Genomic DNA, 6,464 nt, shown 5'->3' on the forward strand with positions numbered 1-6,464 from the left:
GTTGCCGAGTACATGTCATGTAAATGGTGAGAGCGTATATGAAGAAGTACACCCCTGCAGGGTTAACATCATCTATTAGAATAGCCGCGTCTATGGTAAAGGACTACTTGGTTGCCTATACAGTTCATAGACAAGTGAAAGTGGATACTCTAAAATGCGCAAGATAAGCGTGAGTGATATGGATGGCGTTCTCATAGGGAGACGGGAGCGGATCCATAGTGGTGTATTGATATGGTGAATATGTGGACTTGTGTGCGCCACCTCAAAAGAGTTGCTTGTAGTCGTAGTTCAGGTTAGCCACTGAGTCAAAGCTGGCTTGCTGCAGTTAAACTCCACTACCCCTTTGTTGATACCGATGCATATGTAGTTAGTTCTAATGTAAGTCTTGCTGGGTACATTTGTACTCACATTTGCTTAATATATGTTTTACAGAGAGAATTCAGTCTCGCTAGTAGTTCCACGTGGACTTCGACTTTTAGCTTGATACCTCAGCTACGATCTTGTGCCCTCGGCAGGATTTGGTAGATAGTCAGGCTTCTTAGCCTTTTTCATTTGTAGATGTCTGTACTCAGACATGTTAAGCTTCCGCATGTGCTTTGATTTGTATGCTATGATTGTTGGGTCATGAGACCCATGTTTGTAATATCTCGCTCCTCGGATCCTAATGAATAAATACTTGAGTCGTAGAGTTATGTTGTGATGCCATGTTGTATTTACACATATCGAGCATATTGTGTGTATGATTGAAATGCTTGGTATGTGTGGGATCCGACAATCTAGTTGTTTATCCTTGGCAGCCTCTCTTATGGGGAAATGTAGTCTAGTGCTTCCATGAGCCATAGTAGTCACCTACAGCCCGGTTCACCGGAGTCCTGCTAGCCCAACACTACTGCTTAGGACACTTGACTGGCAGGCATGTGTTTCACTTCGTTCATGTGTCTGTCCCTTCGGGGAAATGTCACGCGGTGACATCCGGAGTCCTGCCTAGCCTGCTACAACCCGGGTTCCCGGAGTCTTGTTAGCCCAGTGCTACAGCCCGGGTTCACACGCTGCTGACCGACATGCTCGATGTGATTCATGTATACCTGTCCCCATAGGTTGGTGCCGCTTTGGGTTCACGACTAGCCATGTCGGCCCGCGTTCTCTGTCATATGGATGCTAGAGACACTATCATATACGTGAGCCAAAAGGCGCAAACGGTCCTGGGCCATGGTAAGGAGACACCCGTGGGAATACCGTGCGTGAGGTCGCAAAGTGATATGAGGTGTTACCGGCTAGATCGATGTGACTTGGAATCGGGGTCCTGACAACTTTGGTATCAGAGCCTGACTGCCTGTAGGATTACCAAGCCAACTGGTCGAAGTTGAGTCTAGAAATGCTTTAGTTATATGTAGGGGAATTGATTGTGGAAGGGAACGTAAGGCTCTTTTTACTCCTTTACCTTTTGCCCTTCTGATCTGAGTCATCCTCTTCTCTTCTACGGGGATTAAGAACTAGGCCTTCTCATCTATCTATTAGGATGACGAGTTACTATGATAGAGACTTATAGGATTGCTGGTTCCAGGCCTCAATTCAGTTTCTACTACTTTTAGTATGTTGTCAATTGAACCAGAACCTTGATATGATGATGTTGAGTGGTTATGCCACCATTTTGCAGGATGTCTCAATTCTTTTTGAGCATTTACAACCGTTAGGTTGTCCGAGTCATCCTAGGTTACTAAATAGTCTGATGCATTTGCAAATCCTTTATTTCCGTTCCCAATGTCGTTTTGGTCAGAATAAGCACACTAACCGGTGCGTTGAGGTACTCTATTGCCTCGGTATATATGTTGGAGCTATTATTATGACCCTAGGTGTTTTAGGGAGTCACCTTGTAATCTAGCCGTGTTTTGTGTTCCCGGTGTGATGATTCTGGCCACCAACCTCGAAAGTATCTCGTGATGCCATTTAGTTAGTAGGCCTTCTATTTTTGGGTTTTGAACCCGAGATTCACCCTACTTACTTCATGTTGATAGTGTTTGCTCATTCCTTTAGGTTATTAGTAACCTTTGCATTAGTCCTCAAGGTCTGTGGTATTTCCTTCTTCCAAATACTATGAACCACTTATGGCAGAAGTTTGTTGGATCAAAAGATCACAATTAGAGTACTCTTGAGGAGTTCTCCATTCATAATTGTGATTCTGCCAGTTCTACCTTTCTGCATGGGTTATCCGGAAGAATTATGTTGAACTCGTTCAACATGCTAATCTACGCACCCACCACTCAAAAATCATATGTTCTTTTGTGTTGTCCCTCTTTAGTTATTTTCTGGCCCTCGTCTATCAATTGATAGACAGGGGTAGTTGAGCATTTGTGATATTGATGTCTATTATCTTTGTGGTCCATCAAGCCATTCTATTCCGGTATGACTAGGAAAAAAAACTCCAGCACCTTATCCATTTCTTGGACTGGTCAAAGTAGTTGTATTTCGCAAATCAAAATGCCAATCCAGCTTTTGCTCTGTTCTACCATGGAGTGTTACCATCTTTATGTCAAGAATGTCATGAGAATTGCACCACCTCTTATGAATTCTTGACGCAGTGATACTTCTCGCCATCATTATTCATTCCTCGGTCCCGTGTTGTTGTAACCGAAATGCTGACAAGTGAATTGTGATGTGTGAAATCAATACTCCAAGCAACTCGTTGCTTTGTAGTAAATGGACAATATTCTCATTCTTAGAGTGTTGATTATTAAATCATCATCCTAAGATTGATTGTGCTACCTAGTCCTTATTTCTGGTGCACTCTTTGATCCATGAGTTGGGATTGTGTCAATCCCTCACTCTTCCGACCATATCATCTTGCCTTGAAAAGCAAGATTGTTCTTGAGCTTAGAGTCATATCAGTGGTTCGTGATTTTCCGAAGATCTTCTCGAAAGTATTACCTGGTTGTCACCTGACCGCTATGTTGAGTTCGTGATCAAGTTGGTCTTCTTATAAATCACCCCTTCTCCAAGAATCTGTGTTGGATATCCCTAAGCTAGTTGGTTGAGCTAGACAACAACTTGGAGAGTTGGAAGATAAAAGCTTGTCTGACTTAGTTCATGTTAAGGGATATCTTTTTGTGTGTGTGTGTTGAAGAAAGATGATATCTCCATCGATTGGTCCTCGTCATCAGTTGTTGGATCTATTGCCTTGTCAAAACTTTGACTTGAGTATGGGCTATTGTCAGGTCAAATCAGAACCAGCGATGTTCGTAATGTTGTCTTACTCGTGGTTGATCCCTCGAGCATACACCATTACATCTTTTGGTCTGACCAATGCTATCACCGTGTTTACATGATGGTGGAAGTCCAGTGATAAGGAAGTTCCGATGAGTTGCTGTTGAGCCCATCAGCAGCATTGTGTCTCCCCCATGATTAATATTGAACATTACACTAGTATTGGAAACTTTGTAAGCATTTCCTTCATGGTCCGCTCATGAGGTATACGTTTGGATGAAAGGAGTGACTTCCTCTAATTCACGTGCATTTGATGTAAGTTGCCGCTATGAATTCGAGAAACTTTATTTTTGTTTCCTTCGGGACCATCCCAAGTCAGTCATGCATATGTGCGAAGTATTCTATGGTTTGGAGACTTGCAACCTTCATTCTATATGTATTCCTAGCACACCAAGCCACTGATTGATTTGTTCGAGGAAAAGGAGTTGTTGTGCGAATACTAGTTCATGCACAAGACTTCGATATCCTCGTTGATGGTGCCCCACCTGAACTCGGTAGTGTTTTATTATAAGACTACTACGTGGTTATGCTTGTCTGGGACAGTGTGTTCACATGTATGTAGCAGAACCAGCTCATGTTTTGGATCTTGCTATCTTAGTTCATTCCCCGAGAATCTCGCAACTCCGTCTCGTCGGTTTGTGTTGCAAACTTTCTTTTCCAGACATGCTGTCTGAAATATCCCGTTTCCAACCAGATCTGAATCTCAGGCTGATATGATGGTTGGAACATTCCCAACATTTGCATTTTGTTCCCAGCTTGCACCCCATCGTGCCAATTTTCCATGGGTTGTCCTTCTCAAAAGTTGCTGTCCAGGATCATCTTCAGAAGTGTTCCTGTCATGGGTCCCATTCATTTCCGGTGAGAAGCAAAGTCATCCATTGTGTTGTCTTCAACAAGGTAGTCCACATCATCCATCCTAGTCCGAGTATGCCATTCCTTCGAGCTCTTTCAAACGATCAATTATAAATTGCCTTAAGATGGTATGAAGAGTTTCAATGATCTATGGATCAAAATTAATTCTTTTTGCCACTTAAGGGAACAGTCCAACGAGTCACCTTTCCCAAGGTGCCCCATTACGGGATCATGGCAATTATTTCCTCACCACCTTGACACCACCCACCATCTTTCTAAGTGTGGAACTGTTGCCCACCAAATCAAACCCCGTCATTGTTCTTCCATCCCTCTCGATGTGTTTTGTGTCTCAACTCAAGATGTTTCAACATCTCATTCTGCGAGTTGATTTTGTATAGCTCGATCTTCAAGAAGATCAATCCTAGTATAGTTTCTTTCTGTCGTCATCGCGTGAATGAAGATTTCAAAAGCGAGGATGTCAAGATCAACATATGCAACGAATCAACAACCTTATGAGGTGCAACCTGGATTGCGAAGATTGTGTTGGTCTTGTGCCCCCTCTGTCTTCTTACCTCACGTCTTGAATCTCGAGACGAGATTCTTGTTTAGTACGGGTGAGTTGTCACAGCCCTAGAATACCTGAGTGGAATAGTTGCATCTCCACTCATGCATCATGGCCAAAATTTCTGAAAGTTGAATTGAGGTTTGTTGAAACCCTCAGAAACCAGTTCAAAAATAATCAACATTTAATTCTCATCAAATGAGTCCAAGGAATTGTTCCTGTTACTCTGAGAAAATATTGGTAGGAGGTAAAATTCAAACCAATATTTTTGGAGTCACAGAAATATTTATTTTGGGGATTTGAATTAAATCATAATGTATTTGAATTGGCTTTATTTCTGTTATAAAAGAAATACATGCCCAATAATTTTGGAAATTATTGTGGGGCTCTAGAATAATATCTCTAGTCCATACAATAATTTACAGAAGCAAATAAATTTTTTTAGTACCCCTACTAAATCAAAACAAACAGACGGAAAATAGAAAACATAAATAAAAGAAGAGAGAGAGGTTACCTGTGCACCTCATCTAGGCCTTACATGGCAGAAGCGGCCCAGCCCACCACCTGGCGCTGCCAGTCGTCGTCTAGCTCCCGCCAGTCGGACGCCGTGCGCGTGGTCGCCGCGCGCCGGCCACGCGCCCCGGCCACCTCCTGCTTGCCGCCCCCTTGTTGCCTGGACGCCTTTGGGAGACGCCACGCACCCCCTGGACCTCCCTCACTCTCCCCCGAGTTTTCCCCCTCCTTTGTCTCGCTCTCCTCCCCACAGCCGAGCGCTGCTGTCGCCATTGACGCTGTTTGCCACGACCACCGTGCTCCCCTCGCCTCACAGACATGCAAAGAAGCCCCGCCTCGTCCCCCTATTCCTCCTCACCAAGACGGAAGGCGCCGGAAGCCCTGGATGCCGCCAGCTCCGCCGTTCCCCTCCTCGGCCACCAAGGATCGCCGCTGTCGATTTTCCACCGTCTCCGCCTCCCCGAGCTCACTGAGACCGTCTCTGACCCCGCAGTGAGCTCCTGCCCCTGCTTCCCTTCTCTGCTCCCTCTCTCGCACGCCGTAGCTGCTGCCCCGCGTTCACCCGCACGCGCCGCCACCTGCGCTCATCGCCAGTGACGCTCCGGTGACCATTTGGTCCCGGGCGTGCGCCCAACATGCTCACCGCCACGCGTAGAGTCTTCCCAGCGCCACGCTGTGCTCGTTTGCACACGTAGCACCGAACCCGTCGTCGGCCGAACTCCGGCCGCCGCCTTGGAGCTCGCCGTCGTCGGCTCCGGCCACCATAGGCCCGGCCTCCACCACCACTCGACGCACGCCTGCAAGAGCTTTCCAACGGGCCTAAGAACGGCCTCGTCCGTGCCCTATGGGCGTTTTCTGAGCCGCGCCATCGTCTCAGGCCTCGCCGGCGTTGAGTCGCCAGTGGGTTTGACCCCACTGACTTGGGGTTGACCTTGTTTGACCCCCCAGGGTCACTAACGTGCGGGCCCGTCTCTGTTAATCTTTAGTTAGATTTAGATTAGTGCTAACTAACCCTGACAGTTAGTTTAGACACTGACCAGTGGGCCTAGGCCCTAATTAACCTAGGTTAGTGCTAATGTAACACTAACTAACTTTGTTAGTTAGTTGTTACACTGACATGTGGGTCCCAGCCGTCAGGTTTGACCTGGGCTGGCGCCTTTGACCTACTGACATCACCCCAATGTCATGCTCATGTAGTAAGTGATTTTCTGGATTTTTAAATAATTCAGAAAATTCCAGAAAACAGTTAAAACTTCTAAAAATCATATAAAATCAA

The sequence above is a fragment of the Triticum aestivum genome, chromosome 4A (genome assembly GCF_018294505.1).
Source record: "Triticum aestivum cultivar Chinese Spring chromosome 4A, IWGSC CS RefSeq v2.1, whole genome shotgun sequence".
NCBI classification, from domain to species: domain Eukaryota; kingdom Viridiplantae; phylum Streptophyta; class Magnoliopsida; order Poales; family Poaceae; genus Triticum; species Triticum aestivum.